This window comes from Apium graveolens, chromosome 7, assembly GCF_009905375.1.
Source record: "Apium graveolens cultivar Ventura chromosome 7, ASM990537v1, whole genome shotgun sequence".
Classification (NCBI taxonomy): domain Eukaryota; kingdom Viridiplantae; phylum Streptophyta; class Magnoliopsida; order Apiales; family Apiaceae; genus Apium; species Apium graveolens.
In genome coordinates this window covers 174,863,617-174,882,182 of record NC_133653.1, presented here as the reverse complement: position 1 = coordinate 174,882,182, position 18,566 = coordinate 174,863,617, and the positions used below count along the sequence as shown (strand labels likewise).

Below are 18,566 nucleotides of genomic sequence, written 5' to 3'. Positions count from 1 at the left end.
AAATCATTTTTAAATAATTAAATCTAATTAAATAATTAATTAAAATCAATTAATAATTAATTAAATCAATTAATCAATTATTTTCGAATTAATTGACCAATTAATCAATTAAAATTAACTGAAATTAATTAACTAATTAATTTAGATTTATTTTCGAATTAAAAATAATATTCGGAATTAAAATAATAATTTTTAGAATTTTCTGAAATTCAAAACGAATTTTTATAATAAAAATAAATAGGAAATATGATTTTTAAGCATTTTTAAAACAGGAATCCTAAATTTGCAAAGTCTGGAAACTTCAGGGACCAAACTGCATCGTCCCCAAAAGTTCAGGTATCAAACTGCAATTTTACACCCCTATCGCCGAAAAATACAGGGGTTGCCGGAGAACACGATTCCGGCCTCCTCACCCTACCACAAGCTCCAGATCACATCTACAAACTACCAGGAACACAACCATGCAATCAAAACAACCTAACAATCCCTGAGTTGGCCGGAATTTGGCCGTGAAGTTTGCCAGTTTCCGGCGAACTTCGAAAATATTCAAAACACAACTCCCTTCTCTACAGACCTCGTTGATTCATGAAACTTATACGACTGGATTGCAAATTTCACAGAGAACACAATCCACTATACCACAACATCTATATATTCCAGAATAAGAAACCGCCAAATTTCAATTAAGAACATTCATACGGGTTATAAACCCTAATTTTGAAATTCGAAAATTAAACTCAAATTTGAACATGTTATTGAACTCCAAATCAGACGTATAATATATCAAAATCATCAGGAAAGCAAGCTCTACAACATGCAATCATCAAATCATACAAACAATCATCCGAACAAAAATTCATTTTTTTAATAAAATTAATTCGAAAATAAATAAAAATATAGAAAATAAACCTTGATTTCTGCAGTAAAACGAAGCTCAGAATCTGATAGAACACTTCAAATCCTTTGGATTGAGTACTCGAGCTTTGAAAACAGAGATCGGTAACGCCTTCGTTTTGCTGTTTGATTCTTAGAACAGTTTATGAAATTAGGTTTTTCTCTGAAAATTACATAATTATCTGTCTGCAAATAATTTTGATACGAAATAAAATACGGGAAAAGGCTATTTATAATTACGGAAAATTAGTATCCCGTTGGATCATTCCGGATATAAAATGGTACGTTTATTTATAAAAACTGATCCAATCTGTATCGGTTTTCGGGTAATTATCCAAATCAGTACAATTTTTACTGTGGTCTTGGTCTCAGCGCCTTGTTAAACGTATTACGAGGTGATAATTGTGATAGTTTAATAAAAAGCTCTCGTTTATCGAAAATACGGATTTTATTGATTTACCGAAACGAATATTGTATCGAAAATGTTGCGTCGAGACCCGCGCAGAACAAACCGTACGCCGGATCGAAAAAGTCGAAACATGGAATATGCTCGGAATATTATAATTGGGTTAGGAAGGAGTTCTCGGAAGAGTTTCGGGTTCCAAAAACGTAACAACGGATGACGTCGGTTGGTTCCCGTTTTAATAAAATAGATTTTAAATACCCGGAAAAAGATTTTATAAATTTCATATGATTCTTATAAATTCATAAATCAATATAAAAATAATTAGGAAGATATGACAATTATTTATATTTTATTTTGGACATATAAAAATTAAAATACTCGATTAATATTATTTTTGAATATCCAAATACAGATAACACTTAACAATTAATTCACATAATAGATAATGAACACATATAATAATTATTTAATAGCAAAATAATTACACGATATATCCCGGATATTACATACAATTACAGCTCTGACCACCTCTGAACCCAGGTTCCATTATCCCGATCATGATTTTCCTAAAGTATTTTGTGTATTTGATGCGTTTTTCTAGTGTTTGTGCATTTCAGGATATTAATTGCATTTCTGGAGAGATTTCATCAAGATTAAGCCTTGGTATGTGTTTGGCATTGCAAGCGGGAAAATAGGAGCAGAATGCGGCAAGAAACGGGAGAAAAACAGAGCATTTTCCAGAAGGGGTCTGAGCGCCCGCTCAGCTCTGCTAAGCGATCGCTCAGGAAGCTGAGCGCCCGCTCAGGAATGCTGAGCGGCCGCTTAGGAACGGAAATTTAGAATAATTATTTTGGACTCCTGATTCTGTTTAACTTCCGATTTCTGAGTTAGCTGGGTTTTATGAGACTCCTATATAAGTAGTTTTCAGAGACGTTTCACAAAGGTTGGATCGTAGTACTAATCGAATAGCGAGGAGATAAGGAAGAAGACCGTTTTAGCACACCGCAATGAAGAGGAAGCATATTTTCTTGTGATTCTTTGTATTCGTTGTAACATTGGATGCTAGTTTTCTTTACTTTGAACCTATTTATTCTTGTGACGTACTGTGGTTTAATATAAGTAGATTTAGTTATTATTCTTGTATGTTATTATCATGTTTTCATATGAACCCATGATGACAATGAGTGCTATCATGGGCTAATCGTGATCATGGGTCATAACGGATTTACTATGGAATTCTTTAGTTAGTTGTTTAATACCTTAGTGTGTGATGATTGTATGATATCTAGTATTGGTTGTGCTTATTCGTCTTATGTGTGTCGCGAATATATAAGATAGGGTGTTAATCTCTTGTGAAGCGACGGTGGATCTTGAGGTTTAGAACTTGCCATGCTAGCATAGGTTCTTGTATTTGTATGCATGATTAGTAGGTAACTCTAACCGTTTTATTTGCCCTATGTAATCAAAAGGAATAACTTGTACTTAAATCGTTATGTTGTCAATTTCTGTAGACATATAGGGACTCAACATAATTGATGCCTATTCAACTTCTATCTTAATTGTGGATGCTTGGTAGAATGGTATTAGTACAATGAAAGTCGGCTTTTATCAGTTTCGTGTTGTTCGATTAATATCATCACTGTTGCATGCTAAGGGTAATGACAATGACTATTGAAGGAAGTAGTAATGAAGTTGTGATCTCATGTGTATTTAAATATTGTTAATTCAAGTGTTAATTAAGTGTTTAATTCTCGTAGTTAATTGTAGTTAATAATTAGTTAATCAAATCTAAGTGTTATTGTTTTAACATTGAGAAGTAATCATACATTGGTGAGTGAGTGTAATTGAACATAATTAGTCTGAGTCTCTGTGAGAACGAACTAGAAAGTATTCTATATTACTTGCGAACGCGTATACTTGCGTGTATTATTAGCGCGTGTTTTCGCCCTAACAAGTTTTTGGCGCTGTTGCTGGGGACTCGGCGTATTTGTTTAGTTTATGTACTTACCATCAGTGGTCATTAGGACTCAGTGATTAAGACGTGTTACTTAATATTTCCGGTTGTGTTTCAGGTACTTTAGCGAGCGTTTATGCAAACCCGTTCTCGTACTCGCAAGAGGACTTTAGATACGGCTGAGGAGACAGACGAAGTTCTTGATATTCCGAAGAAGATAGATTTTGAAGATTTGGATTCAGGAAGTGAGTAGAAAGAGCCGGTAATCATGGGTGATCGTATAGTTCGGGCAGATCCAGCTCTTATGCACCCGGCTATTGAGGCCAATAACTTTGAAATCAAGCTGGGCACTATTCAGATGGTGCAGAATTCTGTTTCTTTCGGAGGTGCTGCGACTGAAGACCCCAACATGCACATAAGGAATTTTGTCGAGATCTGTAGTACTTTCAAATATAATGGTGTGACTGATGAGGCTATCAAGCTGAGGCTTTTCCCATTCTCACTGAGGGATAAAGCTAAGGACTGGTTACATTCTGAACCAGCTGGGTCCATCACTACTTGGCAAGATCTTGTGCAAAAGTTTCTGGTGAAGTTTTGTCCAATGGCGAAGACTGCGGCTATAAGGAGTGCTTTTACTCAGTTTATGCAGCAACCTACAGAATCTATGTGCGAAGCTTGGGAGCGCTACAAGGAGATGTTGAGAAAGTGTCCACATCATGGTATGCCTGATTGGATGTGATCACTGGTTTCTATAATGGTTTGGGGGCCCAATCTCGGCTCATGCTCGATGCAGCAGCTGGAGGTGCCTTGTGGGCCAAAAGCTATACTGAGGCTTATAATCTTATTGAGACTATGGCTGCAAATGAGCATCGAAACCCAACTCAAAGGATGATTCCTGGGAAGGTAGGAGGTATTCTGGAAGTTGATGCAGCTACAGCTATTGCAGCGCAGCTCCAAGCGTTGTTTATGAAGGTCGATTCTATAGCCACTTATGGAGTCAATCAGATAACTATGGTCTGTGAGCTGTGTGCAGGCTCTCATGTTATGAATCTGTTCAGTATGTGAACAATTATCAGCGACTGCAGCAGCCTGTGCCAGCTACTTATCATCCTAACAACAGAAATCATCCAAATTTCAGTTGGAGTAATAATCAGAATGTTATTCAGCAACCATATCAGCAAGGTGTAAGTAAACAGTTCAATCCACCTAGATTTCAACAACCACAGCATTATGTTCAAAGGCAATCATATCCTCAATAAAGAGTGGCAGCTCCACCCTCTAGTGCTGATTTTGAGGAACTTAAGCTGCTGTGCAAAAGTCAGGCGGTTTCTATCAAGACCTTGGAAAATCAAATCATCAAATAGCCAATGCAGTGCTCAATCGTCAACCTGGCACACTTACCTTAAGGTCTGGAAAAGTTGTTGATGCTGAAAATGTAAAAGAAGGAGAAGCTGAAGGTGGTGATGAAGAAGCTAAGCAAAAGGAGAAAGCGGCGGAACCAAGGAAGACTACCGTGGAACACACTCTGCCTGAGGGTAATACAGGGGAGAAACAGCTCTATCCTCCACCACCTTTTCCTAAGAGATTGCAACAACAAAAGCTGGATAAGCAGTTTGGCAAGTTTCTGGAGGTGTTCAAGAAACTTCACATCAATATACCTTTCGCTGAGGCTTTGGAGCAAATGCCTAGTTATGTGAAATTTATGAAGTGTATTCTTTCAAGGAAGGTGAAATCGGACGACCTTGAGACCATTGCTTTAACGGAAGAATGCAGTGTTGTGCTGCAACAAAAGCTACCTCCAAAGCTTAAAGATCCAGGTAGCTTCACCATTGCTTGCACCATTGGCAAGTTGTCTTTTGACAAGTGCCTATGTGATTTGGGAGCAAGCATCAATCTGATGCCGTTGTCGATCTTCAAAAAGTTAAATTTACCTGATCCAAAGCCCACCTACATGTCTCTATAATTGGCTGATCGTTCTATTATATACCCACGAGGCATAGTGGAGGATGTGCTAGTAAAGGTGGATAAGCTCTTCTTTCCTGCAGACTTTGTTATTCGAGATTTCGAGGAAGATAAGAAGATTCCCATAATCTTGGGGAGACCTTTCTTGGCTACAAGCTGTACCTTAATAGATGTGCAGAAAGGTGAACTTACTATAAGGGTGCAGGATCAGGATGTGACATTCAATGTATTCAAAACAATGAAATTCCCTACAGAAGACGAGGAGTGCTTAAAAGTGGATTTGATTGATTCTGCGGTTACTTCAGAATTTGATCATATGCTAATGTCTGATGCATTAGAGAAAGCCTTAGTGGGGGATTTTGACAGTGATGAAGAGGATGGCAATGAGCAACTACAATATCTAAATGCTTCTCCCTGGAGGCGAAAGCTAGTCATGCCATTTGAATCTCTTGGTACTTCTGACCTCAAAAATGCTGAAGGAAAGCTCAAACCATCTATTGAGGAAGCACCTACCTTGAAGCTTAAACCATTGCTTGAACACTTGAGGTATGCTTTTTTAGGTGATGCATCTACTTTACCTGTTATTATTGCATCTGACCTTTCAGGAAGTGAGGAGGACAAGCTCCTGAGGATCTTGAGAGAATTCAAATCGGCTATCGGATGGACTACAGCAGACATCAAAGGGATCAGCCCATCGTACTGCATGCGTAAAATTCTGCGAGAAGAGGGTAGTAAGCCGACTGTGGAGCAACATCGCAGACTTAATCCTATCATGAAAGAAGTGGTGAAAAAAGAAATTCTGAAGTGGCTAGATGCAGGAATCATTTATCCTATTTCTGACAGTTCTTGGGTGAGCCCCGTACAATGTGTACCTAAGAAAGGAGGTATTACTGTGGTAGCAAATGAGAAGAACGAGCTCATCCCCACTCGAACAGTCACAGGATGGAGGGTATGCATGGTCTACATAAAGTTGAACAAGGCCACGAGGAAGGATCACTTCCCTCTTCCATTTATTGATCAGATGTTTGACAGGTTGTCCGGTCATGAGTATTATTGTCTTCTGGATGGTTATTCGGGGTATAATCAGATATGTATTATACCAGAGGATCAAGAAAAGACTACCTTCACTTGTCCATTTGGCACATTTGCTTTTCGCAGAGTTTCGTTTGGCTTATATGGCGCACCGGCCACCTTTCAGAGATGTATGATGGCTATAATCTCTGATATGATTGGAAATAATGTCGAGGTGTTCATGGACGACTTCTCCATCTTTGGATATTCGTATGATGAATGTTTGAATAATCTTCGTGCGGTGCTCAAAAGGTGTGTGGAAACTAATTTGGTACTCAATTGGGAAAAATGTCACTTTATGGTGCGTGAAGGCATTATTCTTGGGCATAAGGTCTCTAGCAAGGGTCTTGAGGTGGAAAAAGCCAAGGTGGGAGTCATTGAAAATCTTCTACCACCTATTTCTGTGAAAGGAATCCGTAGTTTTCTTGGTCATGCGGGTTTTTATCGGCGTTTCATCAAGGACTTTTCGAAGATATCTAAGCCGTTGTGCAACTTGCTTGAGAAGGATGTGTCTTTCAAATTTGATGATGAATGCTTGTAGGCATTCGAAACTCTCAAGAAGAGTTTGATAACTGCACCAGTTATTAAACACCCGATTGGACAGAGCCTTTTGAGATGATGTGTGATGCGAGTGATTATACGATGGGCGCAGTTCTTGGGAAGTGCAAGAATAATCTCTTTCATGTGGTCTTCTATGTTAGCAAGACCTTAAACGGAGCTCAAATGAAATACACCACTACTGAGAAGGAGCTCTTGGCTATAGTCTTTGGTTTCAAAAAATTTCGATCTTATTTGCTTGGGACAAAGGTGACAGTGTTCACTGATCATGCGGCCATTCGCTATCTGGTCTCCAAGAAGGATTCGAAGCCTAGACTCATTCGTTGGGTGCTCTTGCTACAAGAATTTGAGTTAGAGATCAAGGATCGAAAAGGTACTGAGAATCAAGTAGTTGGCCATCTCTCTAGATTGGAGAATCCCGAGTCTACTTCACATGATTGATCAATGAATCTTTTCCTGATGAGCAGTTTTTCGCAGTTCAGGAGGAAGAGCCATGGTTCGCAGATATTGTGAATTATCTTGTTACCAATATAATGCCTCCTAATTTGAATACAGCTCAAAAGAAGAAGTTTCTGCATGAGGTGAAGTGGTATATGTGGGATGAACCGTATTTATTTAGACAGGGAGCTGACCAGATCATCAGGAGATGTATTCCATTTTGTGAGACGAAGGGGATATTTTGAGACTGCCACTCCACAGTTTATGGTGGACATTATGGTGGTGAGAAGACGGCAGCTCGTATTCTGTAAGCAGGTTTTTTCTGGCCTACTTTGTTTAAGGATGCTCATCAGTTCGTTTTAAGGTGTGATCGTTGCCAAAGATTGGGAAATCTTACGAGGAAGGATGAGATGCCGTTAAATGTGATGCTTGAAGTCGAGGTCTTTGATGTTTGGGGAATCGATTTCATGGGGCCATTTCTCTCATCCTGCAATAATCAGTACATCTTGTTGGCAGTCGATTATGTCTCAAAATGGGTAGAAGTCAAAGCTCTACCGATGAATGATGCAAGGGTAGTTTTGAAATTTCTTCATAAGCAGATTTTCACAAGGTTTGGAATGCCACGAGTAATCATAAGTGATGAAGGGTTGCATTTCTACAACCGTAAGTTCACTTCTATGATGCAGCGCTACAATGTGAATCATCGTGTTGCCACTGCCTATCATCCGCTAACGAATGGTCAAGCGGATGTGTCTAATAGAGAGATAAAGCGCATTTTAGAGAAGGTTGTTTGTACGTCAAGGAAGGATTGGTCTTTAAAGCTCGATGAAGCTGTTTGGGCTTACAGAACAGCATATAAGACTCCAGTTGGGATGTCCCCGTTTCAACTTGTGTATGGTAAGGGATGTCATTTACCTGTGGAGCTTGAGCATAAGGCCTATTGGGCGTTGAAGAAGTTGAACCTGGATCTAGATGCAGCTGGAAAGAAGCGAATGCTTCAGCTAAATGAACTTGATGAATTTCGACTCCAAGCGTACGAGAACAACAAAATGTACAAGGAAAAAGTGAAAAGGTGGCACAACAGGAAGTTATATCCTAAGTCATTTATGTCGGGGCAACAAGTTCTTTTATTCAACTCTTATCTCCGACTTTTTCCTGGAAAGTTGAAATCAAGGTGGTCTGGACCTTTTATTGTCAAAACTGTGTTTCCACATGGAGCAATGGAGATTTTTGAGAATGATCCGGACCAAGCATTCAAGGTTAATGGTCAGCGTTTGAAGCATTACTATGGGGCACGACAAACCGGGAAGTGGTTAGTGTCATTTTATTATCAACTTGATTAAGGTACGCTACGTCAAGCTAATGACGAAAAAGAAGCGCTTCTTGGGAGGCAACCCATGATTTGTTATTACCTTTAGAAGTTAGTAACCTATCCAAAACCACAAAAAAAATCAGAAAAACAGGGCAAGGAAATTTTTTTTTCCAGTAGACCCCTGAGCGCCCGCTCAGCTCTGCTGAGCGACCGCTCAGGGCCCGACTAGGAGAAATTTTTTTTAAGTCTTATAAAAATCCAAAAAAATCTGAAAAATCCAAAAATAAAACACAGCCCCATTACCCACGAATTATCTTCCCATTACCCACGATTTTAACCCTCAAAACCCACTCCTAATCAAATTTTACCCTAATCTCTACCCTATATATACATACAACTATTCCATATACTCCCCAATACACTTTCAAACCTTAAACTCTCTCCCATATTCAAAAATACAAATCTTAAACACTTTTTCTCAGTTTCGATGGCACCCAAGAGATCTAGGACTATTGATAGCAGCAGCACTGTTCCTACCGTTGATTCTTCGAGGGGTACTGTTGTGAGGCCTCATTTGTTTGATAGGGCTGCTGAGGAGGAGTATACTAGGCTTCTGGGTAAGCCGATTTTGAAGGAGAGGGGATTCTTACCATCGGGGAGGGATGGTGAGTTTTTGCCAATGATTGGTGAAAAGGGTTGGATTGCTTTTTGTGAGTCACCAGAGGCAGTTCCGATGAGCATTGTTCGCGAGTTCTATGCGAACGCGAAGGCTAAAAAGAATGGGTTTTCTGTTGTGCGGGGGATGACGGTGGATTATCACCCTGAGGCGATTCGCCGTGTGATTGGGCAGCGACTGAGGAAGCCCACAGAGGAGAACTGGAACGAGAAGACTGCTGAGGATTTTGACTTGGATTTGATTTGTGCTACTCTCTGTAGGCAGGCACAGTTTGGACCTTCAAGACTGGGATTAACGAGTATCGCCATTTTCTGGCAATTGCGATGAATAGGTATGCCCGTGCATGGATTGCCTTTATTTGCGCTAATATTTTTCCTACTTCACATGCACATGAGGTCACAGTTGAGCGAGCACAGTTGTTATGGGGTATTTTGAATGAGGAGTACTATGTGGACCTTGGAGAGTTCATCTACCAAGGGATTCTGAAGTTTTTTAGGGGAGCTAAGCACATGAACATCCCTTATGCATCCATGGTTACAAAGCTTTGCCGAGCAGTGGGAGTACAGTGGCCATCTCACGAGCAGTTGCAGCTGTCGGCCGCTCCTATTGACTCTGGGACTCTGAATGCGATGCAGGAGTGGACTGGTGGAGAGCCCGAGGAGCATGGGCTGGGTTATCGTCTTCCAGGAGGGCGTCCAGCAGGTGGTGCTACCATGGCGAGACCAGGGCGTGATGAGGCTGGTTCTTCTAGAGCTCATGAGGGTGCTGGGATGTCACGAGACGCGAGCAGGTTTTCTCAGGAGCTCACCCTTGCGCTTAGGACTGCTTTTAGAGGCCTTGGAGCTGACATCCAGTGGCCAGTTTTTGGTGAGGACTCTACATATCCGCCTCCTGATACACGGTGATGAGGATGATGATCTCTCCGAGTAGGTATACCCTGTGTTCCTTTCTACTACCTTCACTGGGGACAGTGAAGATTTTAAGTTTGGGGGTGGTAGTTAAGGAATATTTTGTGTGTGTGTGTCATATAGTTGCATATTCATGATAGTTTAGTTCATATAATTGCATATTTTTGCCATATAGTTATTTTTATTTATTTATAGCTTTATTTATCATGTCATGTAGCTCATGTATATTCCATGATCCCTTTTGCGTTGCTGTGCCAATTGGTTTGTGATATTGATGTGAGTGTAGTCATAGCTTTAAAGTGATGTTGAGTCTTGTAGGTTGACATGCATGCTAGAAACACTTGTAATTTCACTACGTCTTAGAGAATGCTTAAGGACTAGATTGGTGTTATGGTTTGATGGTTTTCAAGGTTAATCTATTGATTATGCTTAGAATTTATAATAGGTTCTTAGTGATAAAAGGCATGAAAAGAAAAATTGGAGTAAAAAGTGAAATTCATTGCTAATTGTGGCTAGGCGTCAAATGGCTAGTAGCCGGCTCATATTTTTATGCGAGTAGTCTAGGGTTGAGCAAGATGGAGCGAAACGCACTTGCTCAGAAATTTTGAAAAGAAAAGAAAAAAATATATAAAAAAAGAAAAAAAAGAAAAGAAAAAATAGAGAGTTAATGCATAATTGATCACGAGTGGGCTCTTCAGAAATCTAGTTATTAAGTTCTTAGGGGACTTTGTGCCTAGTGACCTAAGGTTTTTATAGTCTGGGATCCGCTAACCTAACGCTCGCTACATGGATACCATTGCATAAGTCTTTTGTGGACCTCACTCATTGCACGGTCAAATAAGCATTTGTTTGTTGTGGTAAATAAAAAGCATGATTCAGTAATAAGCTCCGGTAATCTTGAAGTGTTATAAGTCATTTTGTGCCTAGAATTTTATTCTTCGTATAATCATGTGATTACTTTGAGGATAGTCGAGTTATGATAATTGATCTAGTTTCGAAGCATATCTATTAAGCATCCGCACACACCACATTTCCGGCTGTATGTTAGTTTGCATGATTTGATTGATCTTTATTCGCCTAATTGCATTTTTTGAGATGTCGTAAGTTGGTTGGTTTGGTCGTAGTAAGGGGGATCGCTGCATTTGATATAGATTGCATTCATGCATGTTATTGTTTTGTTTTTGAGTCTGTGACACTTAAGGACAAGCATCGATTGAAGTTTGGGGGTGTGATAAGTGGCATTTTATACCACTTAGAATGTCTTATAATGGCTTGAATTGATATTTTGAAATCAAGTATTTTGTGTATTTGATGCGTTTTTCTAGTGTTTGTGCATTTCAGGGTATTAATTGCATTTCTGGAGAGATTTCATCAAGAATAAGCATTGGTATGTGTTTGGCATTGCAAGCGGGAAGATATGAGCAGAATGCAACAAGAAACAGGAGAAAAACAGTGCATTTTCCAGAAGGGATCTAAGCGCCCGCTCAGCTCTGCTGAGTGACCGCTCTGGAAGCTGAGCGCCCGCTCAGGAATGCTGAGCGACCGCTCAGGGACGAAAATTTAGAATAATTATTTTGGACTCTTGATTCTGTTTAACTTTGTTAGGAATATGTGTATTAGTTTGATGATAAGTTAAATAGAACACTTAAGTAGAAATCTAGTGTTTGTAGCCTCAACAGATAAGACCATCTTGGCTATCCGTTGAAGGAGTAGCTTTACTTAGAAATAAATTTAGTATTGTAGAACATTTCATTCTCTGGATTCAAGTTGTAACTCTTAGATGTTGTAGGAAATTATCAGTCATGTTGACTACTAGTGGATATGCAAATAGGAGGGCTAATTGTAAATATTTCATGCCTTGTAATTTTGTATAAGTGAAGAAGTATCAACTGATATTGAAGACCTTCAACGGATAAGAAACAAAGCTTCAACGGATGTCTCTAAAGCTTCAACGGATAATATCCATCAACGGATAAGTGCTTCAACGGATAAGACTTCAACTACTAATGCATCAACGGATAAAGCTTCAACGGATAAAGCCTCAACGGATAAGGCATCAACGGATGAAAGCTTCAACGGATGCTTAGTTCAATAGCAGTTGATAGTGACAATTCATAAGCTGATAGAGGCACATGGGTTGACAGAGACAAATTGGAATGTGGCAGCCTCTAGGAGGAATCAAGAAAATGCAGCATTTCCATTCTGGTGCAAACAAGGGAGTATTCAAAGATCAACAGCTAAACCCAAATTGCATTGGATAGAGAAATGAAGAAGAAACATGTGAAGAGCCTCTTTATTTGTATTTTACAATTTTGTCTTCACTTGTAAACTTGGTGATATATAAACCAAGTAGCAGCTAGTAATTGGGTGTGAATTTTCAAGAGCTGTTTAGAAAAATCCGGAGAGAAAATCATCTAGTTTGTACTAGGAAGCAGCTATGATTTAATTCTTTAAATCACAGATTTTCTGAAATAACACATCTCTGATGGAACAACAAATCCACCAGAAAAGTTTTTAAGTTCTTTGTGTTCTTTACATTTGTGTTTGAATATATATCTGTCTGTATCAGCTTCAAGCCATTCACACACATTTGCTCACTAAAACACTTAGCCTTAGAAACTACTCAAAACTTGAAAAAGTTTTGAGATTTACATTCAACCCCCCTTCTGTAAATCTCATTGTTAGTCCACTGGGAATAACAATTGGTATCAGAGCAAGCTCTTAACATACAAAGAGTTTAAAGATCTATTCTGCTAATATCATGAGTGCACAGAAGAATCCTCCTGCTGTCAACATGAGTAGGAAGGATATTGGTATAAAGATTCCAGTCCTTGAAAAAGATAATTATCATCACTGGAAAGTGAAGATGCATTTACATCTTCTTTCTCAAGATGAAAGCTACATCAACTATATTGAAAATGGTCCTCACATCCCTCACAAAGTTGCCACAACTGCTACTGCAACAGTTGCTGTTGGACAGTCCATTCCCAAGCCAAAAGCAGAATGGACTATTGAAGACATGGAAGAAATCCGCAAGGACAAGAAAGCCATGAACATTTTGTTTAATGGCTTAGATCAAGATATGTTTGACAATGTCATCAATACCCAAACTGCAAAGGAAGTTTGGGATACTGTAAAAATCATCTGTGAAGGTACTGAGCAGGTTAGAGAGAACAAGATGCAGCTTCTTATTCAACAGTATGAATATTTTCACTTTGAAGAAGGAGAATCATTAAATGATACCTTCAACAGATTTCAGAAACTGTTAAATGGATTGAAGCTGTATGGTAGAGTGTACCAAGTCAAGGACTCTAACTTAAAATTTCTGAGGTCTCTACCAAAGGAATAGAAGCCTATGACTGTCTCCCTAAGAAATTCTCAAGATTATAAGAACTTCACACTTGAAAGATTATATGGAATTTTGAAGACTTATGAACTTGAAATGGAGCAGGATGAGCTGCTGGAAAAGGGAAAGAGAAAAGGAGGAACAGTTGCACTTGTAGCTGACAGTGAGCAGATAGAAGCCAGGAATGAGGAGAAGACAATGCCAAGTCTCAAAATTGGCACAAGCAAATCAGAATCAAGCAAGTAGCTGAGGATGAAGACAATTCCAGTCAGGATGACTCTGATGATGTTGATGAATATCTGGCTTTTCTGTGCAGGAGGTTTGCAAAGATGAAGTTCAGGAAAAATAAAAAATTCACTAAGCCAAACAAAAACATGGTGGACAAATCCAAGTTCAAATATTATAACTGTGGCATTAGTGGACACTTTGCAAGTGAGTGTAGGAAGCCAACCTCTGACAAGAAGAAATTTGAGCAAGTTGATTACAAAAAGAAGTATTTTGATTTGCTCAAACAAAAGGAAAGAGCTTTTCTCACTCAAGATGATTGGGCAGCAGATGGAGTAAATGAAGATGATGATATGGAATATGTCAACCTAGCCCTGATGGCTAATTCTGATAAAAATGAAACTAGTTCATCAAGCAACTAGGTAATTACTACTGATCTCTCTCAGCTTTCTAAAAATGAATGCAATGAAGCCATAAATGATATGTCCAATGAATTATATCATTTGCATGTTCCCTTAAATCACTAGCTAAAGAAAACACTAGGATCAAAGAGAATAATGTGTTTTTAAGTGATAGGAATGCTGTGTTAGAGGATCAGGTAATTGAGCTTGAAAAGATTAAACTTAAATGCTTGACTGTTGAGAGTGAACTAGAAGAAGTTGTTAAGAAAGTAGAAATTCTTTCTAAACAGTTAGAAAGTGAGCAAGAGGTAATCAAGGCCTGGAAAACATCTAGGGATGTTAGTGTTCAGATTTCCAAGGTTCAGGGAATTGAATCATTCTGTGAGGATGCCTGGAAGAAAAACAAAAAGGAGTTATAATTAATTGATGGATTGTCAACGGATGTGGAATCAACGGATGATGAAAGTTATCCGTTGAAGGAAGAAAAAAGCATCCGTTGAAGGCTCATCAATTAAAACAGGCAAGTAATTTCAAAAATAAAAATCTCAATAAGAAGGATGGTTCAACTTTCAAAAACTTTGTCAAAGAAGGAGCTAGCACATCCAAAGATGTCAGTAAGGTGAATATAGGACACATGACTTTAGATCAGCTGAAAAATAGGCTTAAGTTGGTTGAGGATAAAAAGGAAACTAAAAGAAAATCTAAAAGAAATGGGAAGGTAGGGATTAATAAACATAACAATTACACACCTGATAGGTATGCTCCTAGAAAAAGCTGTGTGCATTGTAAAAGTGTTAATCATCTATCTGATAACTGCAAATCTGTCAAGAATGCTCCCATGCCTTCAAATCCCTCCATGCCTAACATGTCTATGTCACCTCTGCATGTTATGCCTGTTATGTCTCATCAGAATCCCCATGCACATTTTGCAAACATGCCATATATTAATAATCCTTATTTTACTGCATTTAGTATGCCTCAAATGCCATACAATATGCCTATGTGGAATAATATGTTTACACAATCTATGCCTTATCAAATTCAATCAAATGTGTTAAATGATTCTGTGACTAACCCTATACTTCAACCAACCATATCTGAGACCAAGGTTGACCCAAAGTTACCTAAGTCAAAAGATGCAGGAGGCATGAAGTCTAGGAAAAAGACTAACAAGGCTGGACCCAAGGAAACTTGGGTACCAAAATCAATTTGATTGATTTTGTTGTGTGCAGGGAAAAAGAAGGAATCTATGGTACTTGGACAGTGGCTGTTCAAGACACATGACAGGAGATTTCACCCTACTCACAGAGTTTAAGGAGAGAGTTGGCCCTAGCATAACCTTTGGAGATGACAGCAAAGGATTCACTATGGGATATGGCTTGATTTCAAAAGAAAATGTCATCATTGATGAAGTTGCATTGGTTGATGGTCTCAAACATAACTTATTGAGCATCAGTCAATTATGTGACAGAGGGAATACTGTTTCCTTCAATTCTGAAGCCTGTATTGTCACAAGTAAGAAGGACAATAAAGTGGTTCTAACTGGAGTTAGAAAAGGGAATGTGTATTTAGATGACTTCAACTCTACAGATGCAGAATCTATTACTTGTCTTCTCAGCAAAGCAAGTTCAGTTCAAAGTTGGCTATGGCACAAGAAGCTGTCCCATTTAAATTTCAAGACAATGAATGATCTAGTCAAAAAGGACTTAGTTAGAGGAATGCCTCTAGTAGAATTCACAAGGGATGGACTGTGTGATGCTTGTCAGAAAGGAAAGCAAAAGAAAGTATCATTCAGTAAGAAACTTGAATCTGCAATTGATGAACCATTACAACTGCTACACATGGATCTTTTTGGACCAGTCAATGTATTGTCAATTTCAAGGAAAATATATTGCCTAGTGATTGTAGATGATTTCTCAAAGTTTTCATGGGTTTATTTTCTTGGATCAAAGGATGAAGCTAGTGAAATCATTATCAATCATATCAAGCAAGTCAACAATCATCCTGATTTCAAAGTAAGGAATATTAGGAGTGATAATGGAACTGAGTTCAAGAATTCAACCATGAAGTTCTTCAGTGAAGAAAATGGGATCATGCATGAGTTCTCAGCTCCAAGAACTCCACAACAAAATGGTGTGGTGGAAAGGAAGAACAGATCACTAATTGAAGCTGCAAGGACAATGCTTGAAGAGTCAAAACTCCCAACTTATTTTGGGCTGACGCTGTTAACTGTGCATGTTACACTCAGAATATTTCTCTAATCAATCAGGCAAAAGGCATGACTCCCTATCAATTATTCAAGAGAAGAAAACCAACTTTAAACTTTCTGCATGTCTTTGGTTGCAAATGCTACATCTTAAGGAATCAACCTGATCACAAAGGGAAGTTTGATGCAAAGGCTGATGAAGGAATATTTGTTGGTTATTCTGCTGGAAAATCATATAGGGTCTACAATCTAAGAACCAACATTGTCATGGAATCTGTACATGTTGTGTTTGATGATAAAAAGATTGATGGACTAACAGATGAGGGACATCATGAAGGACTCAAATTTGACAATATTGAGATATATTATGATGATAGTGAAGATGAGAATGATGAAGAAGGCATCTCAAGAAGTATTCAAAATTTGCCTTTGGATAATGCACAGGATGCTGCATCCGTTGAAAGTCATAATTCAACTTCTGTTGAAAGAAGCAATGCAGCATCCGTTGAAAGATAAAGTGCATCATCCGTTGAAGTTCACAATGAAGCATCCGTTGATAACAGTCTGTCAACGGATAATCAATTCACTTCATCAGTTGATAGAGCTCCCAATTCCTTTCAAAGGATCAGCAACTCAGGGGGAGTTTCAACCAATCAACATTCTATCTCACATCATGACAATACTGAGGCAACTTCATCTAGAGCTAATCTACCACCTCAAAGGAAATGGACCAAAAATCACCCTTTTGAACTTATCATTGGTGATGCTACATCTAAAGTGCAAACTAGAAGGGCTACTCAAGATGAATGTCTGTATAGTAGCTTTCTATCACAGGAGGAACCTAAGAAAATAGAGGAAGCTCTATTGGATCCAGATTGGATTTTAGCAATGCAAGAGGAGCTAAACCAATTTAAGAGGAACAAAGTATGGAAGCTGGTACCCAAGCCAAAGAACAAGAGTTTTATTGACACAAAATGGGTATTCAGAAATAAGATGGATGAAAATGGCATTGTCATAAGGAATAAAGCCAGATTGGTTCCTAAGGGCTATTCTCAACAAGAGGGAATAGATTTTGATGAGACATTTGCTCCAGTTGCCAGACTTGAAGCCATCAGAATCTTTCTAGCCTATGCAGCCCATGCCAATTTCAAAGTCTATCAAATGGATGTCAAGAGTGCATTTCTAAATGGGGAATCGGAGGAAGAAGTTTATGTAAGCCAACCTCCAGGATTTGAAGATCCAAACTTTCCAGACTATGTGTATTATCTGTTGAAAGCACTCTATGGACTAAAGCAAGCACCTAGAGCCTGGTATGAGACTTTGTCAAAATTTCTTCTAGATAATCACTTCACAAGAGATACTGTTGACAAAACTCTTTTCTTTAAAAATGTTAATGGCTCTAAAATACTTGTTCAAATTTATGTAGATGATATTATATTTGGATCTACAGATGATAAGCTTTGTAAAAAGTTTGCTAAGTTAATGCAAAGTAAATATGAAATGAGCATGATGGGAGAGCTAACTTATTTTCTTGGTTTACAAGTTAAACAAGTTAGTGGTGGAATTTTCATTAGTCAAACTAAATAAATTTATGATATTTTAAAGAAGTTTGACTTAATGGACTGTTCACCTGCAAAAACTCCCATGGCCATTGCCACCAAGCTTGAACTAAACAAGGTTGAAAAGTCTGTGGACATTTCAAGTTATAGAGGCATGGTTGGCTCACTTTTATATTTAACTACTAGTAGACCTGATATAATGTTTTCTACATGTCTCTATGCTAGATTTCAAGCTGACCCTAAAGAATCTCACTTAGTGGCTATTAAAAGAATCTTCAGATATCTCAAAGGGACTCCAAATCTAGGAATTTGGTACCCTAGAGAGTCTGGTTTTGATCTAATTGGCTACTCAGATGCAGATTATGTAGGCTGCAAAATAGACAGGAAAAGCACAACTGGCACCTGTCAATTTCTAGGGAACAAGCTTGTGTCATGGTTCAGCAAGAAGCAAAATTCTGTTTCTACATCAACAGTTGAAGCTGAGTACATTGCTGCTGGTAGTTGCTGTGCACAGATGCTATGGATGAGGAATCAACTATTTGACTATGGACTAACTGTTGATAAAATTCCTATATTCTGTGACAACACAAGTGCCATTGCCATTACTGAAAATCCAGTGCAGCACTCAAGAACCAAGCACATTGACATCA

The 18,566-nt window shown here is 38.5% G+C and overlaps 1 non-coding gene across 1 annotated transcript; it reads right to left on the bottom strand.

Moving 5' to 3' along the window:
* Positions 1-3,870: 3,870 nt before the first annotated feature.
* LOC141675670 (small nucleolar RNA R71) lies at positions 3,871-3,977 on the bottom strand. Its single transcript, XR_012556312.1, has one exon. It is a non-coding gene; the product is annotated as a small nucleolar RNA R71 (small nucleolar RNA).
* Positions 3,978-18,566: the final 14,589 nt, after the last annotated feature.